This window comes from Platichthys flesus, chromosome 4, assembly GCF_949316205.1.
Source record: "Platichthys flesus chromosome 4, fPlaFle2.1, whole genome shotgun sequence".
NCBI lineage: Eukaryota > Metazoa > Chordata > Actinopteri > Pleuronectiformes > Pleuronectidae > Platichthys > Platichthys flesus.
The window spans coordinates 1,258,347-1,275,522 of NC_084948.1; the positions used below are offsets into that span (position 1 = coordinate 1,258,347).

Consider the following 17,176-nt stretch of genomic DNA (forward strand, 5'->3'; position numbering starts at 1 on the left):
GCAGCATGAGACCGCTTTCGGTTTGTTACGTCTCACACTTGGATGTATTTCTCCTCATTCACTTTGCTAAACCATGTCAAACTGTGTCACATGGGTCTCAATATATTGATAATGTAGGCATAACATTGCTGTGAGTTTTCATCATGCGGATTATTCATAGCTTTGCAGCAGACTTCTTCAACTCGCCATGACAAACGAAGCTGCATTTAACACAGCTGCAAGTGAACGCCTCATGAGACTCTGAAAAAGTTACGTCGTCACAAGCTGCGGAGCTGTGTATCACGAAGAACCGGAGAACGGTTGGCGAGTCTGGATGAGAGGACGGCGGCGGAGTCACTGTGGACGTTGTTAGCTCAGCAGGTTAGAGTGTGGGACGCACTCAAAGCTTTTTTCCCCCGTCCGTCGTGTCTTTTCCTGTGTGAACTCTGCCGCTCTCAACAGCAGCACTGGCTATGAGCTAGCTCCTGTTAGCTCCAACGAAGCATCTCTCAACTGCTACGTAAGTTAAACGGACACTTCTGACTGACTGTGATGATAAGCAAAAGAGACACTGTGGATGTGTGATGTGTTGTACTGCATTTGTTTGATCTGTTTACTAATACTAGCTCTAATAAATACTGTATAAATTATATTTTGCTCCTGAATTGAACTGTGTTAAAGGGGTTCACATGGAAAATATATGTTTAATTATGTAAAGGGTGATTTTTGTTACTATTATACTAATGGAGATTTAGCACTTGCTACACATTGTAAGAGCAGCTGTTCAAAGGAGCACTACGTCTTTTAAGGCTCTTTATTCAGAGTCACGGTGTTGATGTCCTGTCACGTGTTACAGTGAAAAATAACCGTGTCTCCCACCTTCAGTATTTAAATCGTTAATCTCAGACAGACTTCACTGAATTCTTTTGTTAAATATGAGTAAGTCATAGCCTTGTAACTTTACTAGAACAGACAGTGTCATACAGAGTTGTGGGCTTATATGCACTACCTATTTCCTAATCTGAAATGATTATGCTCTGATTAACTTTGAACTAATATTTTATTTTTACCATTTAAAAGTCTGTTAATTACTTAACCTGGCCCATGTATGACTTTACATATCTGTGTATTGGTTTCATGTTCCTCTAGAAGGTCCAACTTGACACACAACTTGAATCCAACCAGACTGAACACTGACTCCAGGTACAGACCTGATTTCATTACTTAAAAACAATCAAAGTATTGCACATAATACATAATGTATTAAATTATAATGCAATACTTTTAATGTGAAATAGCTCCATTAAAAACATTCATTGTCATGGTAGTGCACGTTTTAATCCAAAAGCATATTCAAATACACAGTTGAATATCCACAGAAAATAAGATTACACACTTTGTTCATATGTAACTCTTCCTCTACAATAATGACGATCACTTTCATGTTTCCTATCATTTTATTAGGGACAGACGAGCCTGAAGGACACAGCTGTGATGACCATGTTCTGTCTCTTATGGCAAAGCAGAAATATAAAACACTGGGTTCTTATCTAAAGTGTATCAAATCAGATCTCCACCATGTTGCTGCTGAGGACATCAGGTGCTGCAGTTCTTCATCTATGAAGAGAAAAAACGCACTGTTAAAGAATGTTTTGTGTTGTGTATAAAGCACAACAGATTTCAGATAGAACTGTTGTACTGTGGTCTTGGTTTATATCCTCATGGTGAAATGTACATATTTTAAGTCCCTTCTGATAAAAGTGCTGAAAGAAATACAACATTGTACAAATACATAAAATGTCTTTCTACCTCATCAGTACTATTCAAGGTGATAATCTCCCACAGACCTATTGATAACAGTCCAAATCAAGTCTTTCCACTTCTCTCAGTGTGAAAACATAATTCTATAATTAATTTGAGAACTGTTTACAACACTGATGTGTGGAGATTAAAATCATACCTAAACTGTCTAATTCACTGTAAAACTCCATGACATTCGCAGGCCATCTGTAGTTAAGGGAGCAACGCATGGAGTGATGTGTAGATTACTAGTTTGATGATGCATGAGGAGAGGCGGTGGTCGAGTGGCAGAAACTTGGACTATGGGCAGAGAAGGTCTCTGGTTCGTCTTTGGTTCGACTCCATGGAGAGACAACAAAAGTCGAACCTGGATTGATCTGTCCAAAAATCCAAGAGTCTCCCTACCCTCTCTAGTGCCCATGAGCAAGGCACCTCACTCCCCCAACATCTGCTCCCCCGAGCGCCGTACATGGTCGCTCACTGCTCTGTGTGTCCTGCACCAGATGGGTAAAAAGCAGCGATTAAATTTCCCTACCTGCATGAGTGTGCCTTGCCTTTGCATGTCTGTGCATGTGTTTGGGATGAATACATGGATTTTAATCTTAATCTTTTAATCTTAATCAGTTGTCTTCCAGTTGACCAGCATGAAGCTGCAGATCTCCACCATGTTGCTGCTGGGGACATCAGGAGCTGCATTAATGAGGAGCAGAAGCGTACTGTTATGAATGTTTTGTGTTGTTTATGAAGCACTACTTATTTCAGCTAGAACCGATGTACTAGGGTCTGGGTTTGTATCCTAATGGTTAAATGCACATACTTTAAATCGCTTTTGATAAAACGTGACAAAGAAATACAACATTGTACACATACATAAAATGTCTTTCTACCTCATCTGTAATATTCAAGGTGATGATCTCCCACAGAGCTGTTGATAACAGTCCACATCAAGTCTCTCCACTTCCCTCAGTGTGAAAACATAATTATATAATTAATTGGAGAAGTGTTTACAACACTGATGTGTGGACATTATAATGTTATCACTACTGTCTAATTCACTCTACAACTCCATGACAGACTAAATAAACAATGTGAAAATAGTAATGGCGGATATACCATCCTGTATCAGAATATTGGTGAAACAGTTACTATCACATGAAACGTACACGTGTAGCGTATTGATAGTAACTCATTAAAAAAAATAATGTCACAACCAAAACAAGACTGTTGAGTTATCTTGCTTCAATCTGTTCATTAGACGTGATAAATAAACGGTAACTTTTATAACAATTACATATTACAAAGAACTTGAGCCATGTAAGCATATGATGATAGATAAAGCAATAGGTTATGTTGGATAGTTTGAAGGTTACTTACCTCTAGTTCAGCACCAGCGGCTGGCCAGAAGAAGTGGAGCGATCTTCCTTGCCGCACAGGGCAAACGCAGGCAATGTGGAGACGAGCGCTTGGTCATCGAACGTTCTCTCTTCCCCGACCGCAACAGACTTGAAATTGCCTGTGCTCGGGCCCGTTAGTGCTACAACGTAGCCCTAGTTATTATTATTATTATTATTATTATTTCCCTTTGGGGGGCTTTTTCAGGGTCTAGACATGCTCAAAAAGTTATGAAACTTTGCAGGAAATTCAAGGTCTGCGGATATTTTAGTATTCTGGAGTAATTGGAATTGGGCGTGGCAAAATGGCTCTACAGCGCCCCCTGGAACCAGCCCCTAGGTTTCCACATAACGGATATTCATCAAAATCTGGATATAGGTGTATCGTGACCAGTCATGAAAAAAAGTCTCATGGAGCATTATGAAAAACGCAACAGGAAGTCCGCCATTTTGCTTTTAGTGGCCATTTTGGCAATATCCCACATTTTTACTTTTACGTACTTGTCCCAGGGCTTTCATCAGATCAACTTCAAATTCAGATGAGTGTCATCACAACAAGATGGAGATAAAAATTGATTGAGGGATTTTTTTTTTATCACACCGTGTGACCGTGGCATGGCGTTAAAAATTGGTTACACGCCATCAAAACACGGGCATCTGTATCTCGGACATACATGTTCCAATCAAGTCCAAACTAGACATGTAAGACAATAGTCCCCGCCTGATGACATCTATGCATAAATGATGACTTAAAACCGCAGCGCCCCCTGGTGGCAACAGGAAATGTCTTGTTTTTTGCTTGTCTTACACTTGGATGAATTTCTCCTCATCCACTGACCTCAACCATGTCAAACTGTATCAAATGGGTCCCAAGACATTGACAATGAAGACATAAGATTACCGTGACTTTTTGTCAAACGCCATATGAATGGCGTTGCATTAAAGTTCATCAACTCGCCGTGAAACACAAAATTGCTGTAACTTCAGTGTTCATGATTCTATCTCTCTCAAACTACATGTGTGTAACAACAGCCCCCCCCTGAAGATATTCATATGGTTTTAAGAAATGGGCGTGGCAAAAAAACTGACCAGCGCCCCCTATAGGGCAACCCCGGCACTACGATGGCCGACATTTATACAAATCTATCGGGACATGTGTCGTTTCATAACAAACAAAAAAATATCTTGGATAGGTATGCTTGACCAAACAGGGAGGCCGCCATTTTGGATTAAGTGGCCATTTTTTTTCCATATTCCACATTTTTACTTGATGCACTTGTCCCAGGGCTTTCATCAGATTAACTTCAAATTAAGATCAGTGCCATCACAACAAGATGGAGATAAAAAGTGATTAAGAGATTGACCTTTCGTCACACCGTGTGACCGTGGCGTGGCGTCTTGAGTTTGATTAAACGCCATCAAAACACGAGGTTCTGTATCTCGGACATACATTGTCCAATCGAGTCCAAACTAGACATGTAAGACAAGGGTGCCATCCTGATGACATCTACACAGAAATTATGACTTGAAATTACAGCGCCCCCTGGTGGCTACAGGAAGTGACATGTTTTATACTTTGATGAACTGCTCCTGGCTGATTTACAATATACAGCTCAAATCAGATCAGTCAAGTCATTAGATCATGGTCAGAATTGTGACGTTTCCTCAAACCGTGTAAACATTGATGTGCGGCGAAGGATTTTCCTTCGCCAAAGGACACGATGTTATCATAACTCCACTGTGCATTGTCCTATCATTACAAAACTTCTGTCACATGGTCAGAGTCCAAGCCTGAACAGCTCTATGTGTCAATATTTCCTCAGTGTCATAGCGCCACCTACTGATTCGCCAGGAAACAGGAAGTACTTTGTTAATCCACTCTGCATTATCCAACCGGCTCCAAACTACTGACCTATGATCACAATACTGATCTGAACAGCTCCACATATAAATATTAGTTCATGGTCATAGCGCCACCTACTGATCAGTGTGAAAATTAAGTTGTGTTAACATTGTCCAATTGACACAAAATTGCTCACGCTACATCAGAGCGCCTACATGAACAGATATATATGTCTGTGCGTAATAACAGTGATGGCGCCAACTACTGGCAAACCTACTGCCGCAGAGCGCAAAACGCATGCAACGTGGAGAAGTGCATGCTCGATCGATGATGTGCGCTTGGTCATCGATCGCTCTCTCCACCGACCGCAACAGGCTTCAACGTGCGGGTGCTCGGGCCCGCAAGTGCTACAACGTAGCCCTAGTTAGGGCCCGAGCACCGAAATCGGTGGGAGGCCCTATTGAAATTGAAATGATTATTATTATTATTAGGGCCCGAGCACCGAAATCGGTGAGAGGACCTATTGAAATTGAAAAGATTATTATTATTATTATTTTTCTTCGCTCAGTGAATTGGCTTTTTGAGGGCTTTAACGTGCTCAAAAAGTTTCTAAAGTGTACAGTAAATTACAAATGTGCGCAAGTTTACGTTTTCTGAAGTATTTTGAAAAGGGCGTGGCAAAATGGCTCAAGAGCGCCACCTACGGAAAAGCCCCTCATTTAGCATTCACCGATCCTCAAAAAAAACAAAGATTATTGTGTATCATGACTAGATGCACAAAAAAGTCCATCAGTGCATTATGAATAACGCAACAGGAAGCCCGCCAGTTTGACTTTAGTGTCCATTTTGGTCATATTCCATATTTTTTCTTTGATGTACTTGTCGTACAGCTTTCATCAGATCAACTTCAAATTTAGACGATCGTCATCACAACAAATTGGAGATCTAAAGTTATTGAAGGATTACGTTTTAGCAAAACCGTCTGACCGTGGTGTGGCGTTAAAGTTTGATGAAACGCCATCAAAACACACGCTTCCATATTTCAGACATATTTTATCCAATTGAGTCCAAACTAGACACATACGACAAGAGTCGCCGCCAGAAGACATCGGTGCAGAAATTGTGACTTACAATCACAGCGCCCCCTGGTGGCAACAGGAAATGTCTTGTTTTTGGTACGTGTTATGTTTTTATGTACTACTCAGACAGCTTTCATCAGATCAACTTAAAAATTAGATGAGACTCTACAAAACAAGATGAAGATCTAAAGTTATCAATATTTAAACTTTTCATCATACCGTGTGACCGTGGTGAGGTCTCAAAGTTCGACTAAACGCCAATATAAGCGAGCTTCTGTAACTTAGACATATTTTGTCCAATCGACTCCAAACTACACATATAAGACAAGAGTCGCGACCGGAAGACATCTACCTAGAAATCATGACTTAAAAGGAAAGCGCCCCCTGGTGGCATCAGGAAATGTCTTGTTTTGGTCATCTTACTCTTTGATGTATTTCCCTCCAGCCACTTTACTAAACCATGTCAAACTGTGTCAAATTGGTCTCAAGATATTGATAATGTAGGCATAACATTATTGTGACTTTTCATCATGCAGATTGTTAATGGCGTGGCATCAAAGTTCATCAGCTCACCATGACCAATGAAACCCATTTTAACAGAGTTACCCTGAACGCAGCATGAGACCGCTTTCGGTTTGTTACGTCTCACACTTGGATGTATTTCTCCTCATTCACTTTGCTAAACCATGTCAAACTGTGTCACATGGGTCTCAATATATTGATAATGTAGGCATAACATTGCTGTGAGTTTTCATCATGCGGATTATTCATAGCTTTGCAGCAGACTTCTTCAACTCGCCATGACAAACGAAGCTGCATTTAACACAGCTGCAAGTGAACGCCTCATGAGACTCTGAAAAGTTACGTCGTCACAAGCTGCGGAGCTGTGTATCACGAAGAACCGGAGAACGGTTGGCGAGTCTGGATGAGAGGACGGCGGCGGAGTCACTGTGGACGTTGTTAGCTCAGCAGGTTAGAGTGTGGGACGCACTCAAAGCTTTTTTCCCCCGTCCGTCGTGTCTTTTCCTGTGTGAACTCTGCCGCTCTCAACAGCAGCACTGGCTATGAGCTGGCTCCTGCTAGCTCCAACGAAGCATCTCTCAACTGCTACGTAAGTTAAACGGACACTTCTGACTGACTGTGATGATAAGCAAAAGAGACACTGTGGATGTGTGATGTGTTGTACTGCATTTGTTTGATCTGTTTACTAATACTAGCTCTAATAAATACTGTATAAATTATATTTTGCTCCTGAATTGAACTGTGTTAAAGGGGTTCACATGGAAAATATATGTTCAATTATGTAAAGGGTGATTTTTGTTACTATTATACTAATGGAGATTTAGCACTTGCTACACATTGTAAGAGCAGCTGTTCAAAGGAGCACTACGTCTTTTAAGGCTCTTTATTCAGAGTCACGGTGTTGATGTCCTGTCACGTGTTACAGTGAAAAATAACCGTGTCTCCCACCTTCAGTATTTAAATCGTTAATCTCAGACAGACTTCACTGAATTCTTTTGTTAAATATGAGTAAGTCATAGCCTTGTAACTTTACTAGAACAGACAGTGTCATACAGAGTTGTGGGTTTATATGCACTACCTATTTCCTAATCTGAAATGATTATGCTCTGATTAACTTTGAACTAATATTTTATTTTTACCATTTAAAAGTCTGTTAATTACTTAACCTGGCCCATGTATGACTTTACATATCTGTGTATTGGTTTCATGTTCCTCTAGAAGGTCCAACTTGACACACAACTTGAATCCAACCAGACTGAACACTGACTCCAGGTACAGACCTGATTTCATTACTTAAAAACAATCAAAGTATTGCACATAATACATAATGTATTAAATTATAATGCAATACTTTTAATGTGAAATAGCTCCATTAAAAACATTCATTGTCATGGTAGTGCACGTTTTAATCCAAAAGCATATTCAAATACACAGTTGAATATCCACAGAAAATAAGATTACACACTTTGTTCATATGTAACTCTTCCTCTACAATAATGACGATCACTTTCATGTTTCCTATCATTTTATTAGGGACAGACGAGCCTGAAGGACACAGCTGTGATGACCATGTTCTGTCTCTTATGGCAAAGCAGAAATATAAAACACTGGGTTCTTATCTAAAGTGTATCAAATCAGATCTCCACCATGTTGCTGCTGAGGACATCAGGTGCTGCAGTTCTTCATCTATGAAGAGAAAAAACGCACTGTTAAAGAATGTTTTGTGTTGTGTATAAAGCACAACAGATTTCAGATAGAACTGTTGTACTGTGGTCTTGGTTTATATCCTCATGGTGAAATGTACATATTTTAAGTCCCTTCTGATAAAAGTGCTGAAAGAAATACAACATTGTACAAATACATAAAATGTCTTTCTACCTCATCAGTACTATTCAAGGTGATAATCTCCCACAGACCTATTGATAACAGTCCAAATCAAGTCTTTCCACTTCTCTCAGTGTGAAAACATAATTCTATAATTAATTTGAGAACTGTTTACAACACTGATGTGTGGAGATTAAAATCATACCTAAACTGTCTAATTCACTGTAAAACTCCATGACATTCGCAGGCCATCTGTAGTTAAGGGAGCAACGCATGGAGTGATGTGTAGATTACTAGTTTGATGATGCATGAGGAGAGGCGGTGGTCGAGTGGCAGAAACTTGGACTATGGGCAGAGAAGGTCTCTGGTTCGTCTTTGGTTCGACTCCATGGAGAGACAACAAAAGTCGAACCTGGATTGATCTGTCCAAAAATCCAAGAGTCTCCCTACCCTCTCTAGTGCCCATGAGCAAGGCACCTCACTCCCCCAACATCTGCTCCCCCGAGCGCCGTACATGGTCGCTCACTGCTCTGTGTGTCCTGCACCAGATGGGTAAAAAGCAGCGATTAAATGTCCCTACCTGCATGAGTGTGCCTTTGCATGTCTGTGCATGTGTTTTGGATGAATACATGGATTTTAATCTTAATCTTTTAATCTTAATCAGTTGTCTTCCAGTTGACCAGCATGAAGCTGCAGATCTCCACCATGTTGCTGCTGGGGACATCAGGAGCTGCATTAATGAGGAGCAGAAGCGTACTGTTATGAATGTTTTGTGTTGTTTATGAAGCACTACTTATTTCAGCTAGAACCGATGTACTAGGGTCTGGGTTTGTATCCTAATGGTTAAATGCACATACTTTAAATCGCTTTTGATAAAACGTGACAAAGAAATACAACATTGTACACATAGATAAAATGTCTTTCTACCTCATCTGTAATATTCAAGGTGATGATCTCCCACAGAGCTGTTGATAATAGTCCACATCAAGTCTCTCCACTTCCCTCAGTGTGAAAACATAATTATATAATTAATTGGAGAAGTGTTTACAACACTGATGTGTGGACATTATAATGTTATCACTACTGTCTAATTCACTCTACAACTCCATGACAGACTAAATAAACGATGTGAAAATAGTAATGGCGGATATACCATCCTGTATCAGAATATTGGTGAAACAGTTACTATCACATGAAACGTACACGTGTAGCGTATTGATAGTAACTCATTAAAAAAAATAATGTCACAACCAAAACAAGACTGTCGAGTTATCTTGCTTCAATCTGTTCATTAGACGTGATAAATAAACGGTAACTTTTATAACAATTACATATTACAAAAAACTTGAGGCATGTAAGCATATGATGATAGATAAAGCAATAGGTTATGTTGGATAGTTTCAAGGTTACTTACCTCTAGTTCAGCACCAGCGGCTGGCCAGAAGAAGTGGAGCGATCTTCCTTGCCGCACAGGGCAAACGCAGGCAATGTGGAGACGAGCGCTTGGTCATCGAACGTTCTCTCTTCCCCGACCGCAACAGACTTGAAATTGCCTGTGCTCGGGCCCGTTAGTGCTACAACGTAGCCCTAGTTATTATTATTTTTCTCTGTTTAAACTCATTGGCTTTTTGAGGGCTTTAATGTGCTCAAAAAGTTGTAGGACTTTGCAGTAAATTCGAAGGCGGCATAAATTTACGTATTCTGGAGTATTTTGAAAAGGGCGTGGCAAAATGGCTCAAGAGCGCCACCTACAGAAAAGCCCCTCATTTAGCATTCACCGATCCTCAAAAAAAACAAAGACTATTGTGTATCATGACTAGATGCACAAAAAAGTCCATCAGTGCATTATGAATAACGCAACAGGAAGCCCGCCAGTTTGACTTTAGTGGCCATTTTGGTCATATTCCATATTTTTTTTTTGATGTACTTGTCGTACAGCTTTCATCAGATCAACTTCAAATTTAGACGATCGTCATCACAACAAATTGGAGATCTAAAGTTATTGAAGGATTACGTTTTAGCAAAACCGTCTGACCGTGGTGTGGCGTTAAAGTTTGATGAAACGCCATCAAAACACAAGCTTCCATATTTCAGACATATTTTGTCCAATTGAGTCCAAACTAGACACATACGACAAGAGTCGCCACCAGAAGACATCGGTGCAGAAATTGTGACTTACAATCACAGCGCCCCCTGGTGGCAACAGGAAATGTCTTGTTTTTGGTAGGTGTTATGTTTTTATATACTACTCAGACAGCTTTCATCAGATCAACTTAAAAATTAGATGAGACTGCAAAACAAGATGAAGATCTAAAGTTATCAATATTTAAACTTTTCATCATACCGTGTGACCGTGGTGAGGTCTCAAAGTTCGACTAAACGCCAATATAAGCGAGCTTCTGTAACTTAGACATATTTTGTCCAATCGACTCCAAACTACACATATAAGACAAGAGTCGCGACCGGAAGACATCTACCTAGAAATCATGACTTAAAAGGAAAGCGCCCCCTGGTGGCATCAGGAAATGTCTTGTTTTTGTACATAGTGCACTTTGATTTATTTGTCGGAGAGCTTTCATCACATCAATTTAAAATTTAGACGGGTGGCATCACAACAAGATGGAGATCTAAAGTTACCAAAGAAACAACTTTTCGACACACCGTCTGACTGTGGCGGGGCGTCAAATCAGCTCGCCATGACACACGAAAACGCTTTAAAGGGGACATATTCGCTTTAAAGGGGACATATTATTTCCATTTCACCACAGTTGATATGGTTCCTTGGGGTCTTATTGAAATGTCTGTAAAATATTTTGGTAAAAATACCCCAAGGATATTTTAAAACAGCACCTTTTTACTCTGTCTAAAACAGACCTCCTCAGATCAACCTGTTTTGAGGGCTTTAATGTGCTCAAAAAGTTGTAGGAGTTTGCAGCAAATTCGAAGGCGGCATAAATTTACGTATTCTGGAGTATTTTGAAAAGGGCGTGGCAAAATGGCTCAAGAGCGCCACCTACGGAAAAGCCCCTCATTTAGCATTCACCGATCCTCAAAAAAAACATAGACTATTGTGTATCATGACTAGATGCACAAAAAAGTCCATCAGTGCATTATGAATAACGCAACAGGAAGCCCGCCAGTTTGACTTTAGTGGCCATTTTGGTCATATTCCATATTTTTTCTTTGATGTACTTGTCGTACAGCTTTCATCAGATCAACTTCAAATTTAGACGATCGTAATCACAACAAATTGGAGATCAACTACTAGATGAGTAGCTGTATACTCACCACAAATGTCCAGTGCACATTTCTTATATTTACAAATCCAATGGCTCCATCAGTCACCAAATGTGACCTGACAAAATGTGTCAAATTTTAGAACTGAATTTCTTCTATAATATACCGAATAAAAACCAATATTTCACAGTATAACTTATGTATTTTTTTCCACAGGACCAAAAAACATTTTAAAGTGTCACATCAAGGATTATAATAACACTAAAAGGTGTGTTCTGACTACAATACTAAAATAATAATAAATTAAAAAAAAAATTGTTACAGTTGTACTCACCTTTTTTAGCCCTTGCCTGGCCATCTGCTCTTTTGTGCAGTGTAAAATTACACCCGTGGTGTAGTGATTCATGTGGTAAAATCGGCCAGGAGTATCCTCAGAGTTAAGGATGGCTCTAATGTAACATTCCATTACATTTTGGATAAATTGTAGAGGAAATTAATCATACAAAATGACCAGGTAATGGAGAGGGTAATGTTTAATTACATTGCTGTCAACATGTTTGAGAATTAATCATTTGTCCAGGACTTTTGCTAAGAATGGTTTGTCTGAAGAGAAAACACAAGAAACAGTGAACAGCACAACCTTTAGGCAGGAAGGGAGAACAACAGTCTAAAACACACATTCACAATCCTAACACACACCACCTCCAGACATTCTGAAATGACTATTCTATTTAAACATCATTTTATGCACAACTCATGGCATCAAAAGGTGGATTCATTTTAGATAAACAATTTTAATGAAAAACTTGCGTCGCCTATGATAAGTTCATCCAGCCTCAAACTCTGGAACTCTATGTGCCGCAGGGTGAAATTCAGCTTCTGTTCAGCATGTCTTAAAACAGCCACAACAACTTCAGTTGGTTTGCATGTCCAAAAGGCATCAACCTGCAAGAATATGGACAATAATATTGTTATCACTTTATACAACATTTGCAAACTCATTCCATTAAAACATTGTCAATACTCTGCACATGCTACTGTACTCATACAGAAATCTACCATTGAACTAGCCCACTTCATTTTGTATTCAAAAATATTGCTCCCATTATTAAATTTGGATTGTTGTGTTTTGGTAAGGATTTGTTATATATTTAATGGAAGATGAACCCAAGCTGAACTGGGTCCTGGGGTGAACATACCTAAGGCGTGAATACTGCTGCTTCAATTTTGTTTAATTTTTGTTATTGTTTCCATAACAATGTATTTATAGCTCTAGAAAGTGCTCAGTTGCTTCAGGCTCTCCAAATTACATTGACTTGATGTAAATCAGTTTAGACCATACATTTTATCTAACTAATCAGCAAAATAGTACCTCTGTTGCAGGCTCGGAACCTGTACTGGTGAGGTCATTGCTGCTGTTCTTCTTATCTGTGCACTTCTGGAGATCTCTTTCAGTGTTCACAGTTGACTTTGCTCTCTTTGGAACTGGAACAGTGTTTGGAGCAGTGTAAAATTTTGAGCTGGCAGTCTTGGGCTTTGCTCTGTCTCTCTTTGCCCAACCCTCCCGAGATTGAGAGATGTCCTTTGGTAGAAGTGGTTTAACAAGTAACTGTTCAGAGAAGTTATGAGACATGATGTGTTCTCTGTATCTCCCCTGTACAGAGCCATACATCTTCCTTACGAAAGTCCTGGTCTCAGTCCCCTCTGCTTTGACAGAATAGAATGTTTTACGATTCCAAACCATCTCTCCACATGGCAATTTGTGTCCCTTGTTTTCGGTGGGCCCAAAGTGTCATATTCTTTATCAGAGGCATACCTTTTTAAATTCCCCAACAGCAGACCACTCCAAAGGGGGAAAATGCCTAGGTACTTCTCAAAAAGGACATCAACAATGCCTGGGCAGAAGTACAGATTTTCCTCATCATCTGGGGTCAGGGGATCCTTATTTTCAAGTGTTCCCCTTACCTCCTCCAAGACTTTCTTGAATTGTTATGTGAATGGAGATCTTCCAATAATGGTGTGTGCATTTCTCCTTTCCTCATAGTCTTCCTCCTGAGCTAAGGGGCTGTCAGCTAGTTTCTCTGTGTCTTCCATGTCAGGAATCTTGAATTGTGTTATTATGTCCTGCATTGCCGTCAGATTATTGAGGACAGTATTGGTACTGTGTTTGCCAATTAACACAGTGCACAGTGAGCGGGAGATTTTAAGTGCTGTTGCCAACGAGGTAGTGTTTTGCAGCCTGGCAAATGCAAATGTTGCAAGATTCTTTAACCCTTTGATCCTTGTTTTTCTCCCAATTGCCTGAGAGACAGCTTTGAGCATGTGTGCCGAGCATATGTGTAGCACTGTACACATGCTGATCTCCTTCCAAGTCTTCTGTTTGGAACAAATGGCAAAAGCCTTGTCCAGGTAGCTGACAATGCTCTCCATGTTGAATGATAGAATAACACTTTGGAGTAGGGCCCAGCTGTAATCTGTTTCAACCTGATGTATCGGTGGAACAGAGTGTTCATTTGTAAAGCATTTCGGAAACTGGGAGGGGAGGGACATTCTGACCACCTCCAGGAAGAGTGAGAGAGTAGTAAAGAAGTCTTTTGGTTTGACCCGGAACTTTGGATGCAACATTACCTGTAGCATCAAGGTATAAGGTCAGTTGGGTCTTCTTTCTCAAGTGTTGCACAACTATGCTCATTCCAATTTCAGTGTACATATGTATACCAAATGGGTCAACTTGGAAGTGCTGTATGTACTTTTTTAGCTTGCTGTAGAAGTGTTGGCTCAGTCCTTTACGAAGAGCTCTTGCAATTCTCCCTCTTCTTGTATTTGCTGCTGGTCTGAATCTTTTTCCAATTGTTTTGTGTGCCATTTTTCCTCTTTGTAGCACATATATCTTAACCAGAGTGTCTCCCACTGGCTCCCTCTTCCTTTTAAATAAGTACTTTGCACTACAGGAACTGAATGTACAATGGGTCCATGGTTGCCTCAGTTTTGTTGTACCAGGCAGTGGAGCAATTTTTTTCCATTTCTTTTTATTCACTGTAATTGTGAACCTTTTCGAAACACCTGGCAATTTCCTCCATTGTTTTTTGTTCCACTTCTTTCGATTTTTAGGATGGGCTCCTCTATGCGAAGACATTTCCTGTTCATCGTCCTCGTTCTCTTCTGGGTCCTCTATTGACATCTGTTCCTCTCCTGAAAGATGTAACTGCGAAGACAACTCCTGTTTTTTGTCCTCTGCCTTTTTCTCTTCTGTGTCCTCTCCTGACACCTCTTCCTCTCCTGAAAGATCTGAATGTGAAGACAACTCCTGTTTTTTGTCCACTGCCTTGTTCTCTTCTTTGTCCTCTCCTGATACCTGTTCCTCTCCTGAAAGATCTGACTGCGAAGACAACTCCTGTTTTTTGTCCTCTGCCTTGTTCTCTTCTTTGTCCTCTCCTGACACCTGTTCCTCTCCTGAAAGATCTAACTGTGAAAACAACTCCTGTTTTTTGTCCTCTGCCTTGTTCTCTTCTTTGTCCCCTCCTGACACCTGTTCCTCTCCTAAAAAATCTATTTGCGAAGACAACTCCTGTTTTTTGTCCTCTGCCTTGTTCTCTTCTGTGTCCTCTCCTAACACCTGTTCCTCTCCTGAAAGATGTGAATGCGAGGACAACTCCTGTTTAATTTCCTCAGCTTCATTCTCTTCTGTGTCCTCTCCTGATACCTGTTCCTCTCCTGAAAGATCTGACTGCGAAGACAACTCCTGTTTTTTGTCCTCTGCCTTGTTCTCTTCTTTGTCCTCTCCTGACACCTGTTCCTCTCCTGAAAGATCTAACTGTGAAAACAACTCCTGTTTTTTGTCCTCTGCCTTGTTCTCTTCTTTGTCCCCTCCTGACACCTGTTCCTCTCCTAAAAAATCTATTTGCGAAGACAACTCCTGTTTTTTGTCCTCTGCCTTGTTCTCTTCTGTGTCCTCTCCTAACACCTGTTCCTCTCCTGAAAGATGTGAATGCGAGGACAACTCCTGTTTAATTTCCTCAGCTTCATTCTCTTCTGTGTCCTCTCCTGCTAACTGTTCCTCTCCTGTTATTTTTTTCTTTATTGCCTGAGCTTTATTCATCACTGATGAATTTTCCTGCTGTTTACAAATCAAGTCCCTCACTCCATTTTGATTTCTGGTCCATATGACCCACAGCCAATGACGGTTTTTCTTAATATCTTGGCCAAATATCCCATTACGTCATTACGGTAAGCGTGCTGCGTCATTTCCTGTTTTCTTGCCACTGGTGGTGGTCGCTCTGCGAATTAGCTCCGCTGCTAAACACAACTGTTTCTCTGTAGCACTACGGCTAAAATCACCGGTCTGTAGTTAAACACTCGCACATACCAACCATTATTCTATCGTGCTTAGTGTTTCTGTGTTCTGTCTGAGCTCACCCTCGTAGCTCTATAGCAGCGATGTCTTCTCTCTCTCCCTGTTGCTCTACTGCTCTCTCTTGCTCCGAGTGTCTAATGTTTACCTAATCCTCTGCCTCCCTTAACAGTAGTGGTACATGTAATAAATATAGTGTGTTGATAGCGATGGAGGCTCGGCTTAATGACTTAGAAGCTCGGCTCAGCAGCTTAGAAACTCCGTTAGCTGTAGTTAGCCACCTCCCACTAGCCGCGGAGCCACCTAGCTTAGCACGTAGCTTAGCCTTAATGAGCAGTCCCCAGACTAGTCCCGTGCAGCCGGGAGCCCAGGGCAGATGGGTGACGTTCCAGAGGGGGCATAGTGCTAGACTTAGAAAGCCCACGATTAAAGAGCCACCAGCTCACGTTTCAAATAAACAAACTCTGATTATTGGCGACTCGGTTCTGAGAAACGTCAGGTTAGCGACACCAGCGACCATAGTTAATTGTATCCCAGGGGCCAGAGCCGGCGACATCGAATCTAAACTTAAGGCAATGGCTAAAACTAAAAAAGGTAAATACAATAAAATCGTAATTCACGTTGGCAGCAACGACTCCCGGCTTCGTATGTCGGAGGTCACTAAATTGAATGTTGAGTCGGTGTGTGCTTTTGCTAAAACGATGTCGGACACATTAGTTTTCTCTGGCCCGCTCCCTAATACAACAGGTGACGACATGTTTAGCCGCATGTTGTCTTTTAACTGCTGGCTGTCGAGGTGGTGTCCTGTAAACGGCGTGGGCTTTATAGATAATTGGCTAACTTTTTTGAGAAAACCTGGTCTTGTTAGGAGAGACGGCGTTCATCCCACTTGGGATGGAGCAGCTCTCTTATCTAGGAATATTACTAAATCTATAACATGACAACCCATAGTTGGGACCAGGAAGCAGAGCTGCAGTGCTAAACACTTCTCTGCGCACCCTCTGGATCAGTCACAAAACCCCATAGAGATTGTGTCTGTTCACAGTCCGATTAAATTATTGAAATTAAACAATAACAGAGCGAGAACTCCACACAAAAATTTAATACAAATTAAAACAACCTCTAAAACAATACAGGAAACCCAGACTTT

At 40.7% G+C, this 17,176-nt stretch overlaps 1 long non-coding RNA gene across 1 annotated transcript; it reads left to right on the top strand.

The window, feature by feature from the left end:
* Nucleotides 1-274: 274 nt before the first annotated feature.
* LOC133952118 (uncharacterized) lies at nucleotides 275-2,324 on the top strand. The gene is made up of 3 exons (XR_009920516.1): nucleotides 275-499; nucleotides 1,129-1,182; nucleotides 1,444-2,324. It is a non-coding gene; the product is annotated as an uncharacterized LOC133952118 (long non-coding RNA).
* The last annotated feature ends 14,852 nt before the right edge of the window (nucleotides 2,325-17,176 follow it).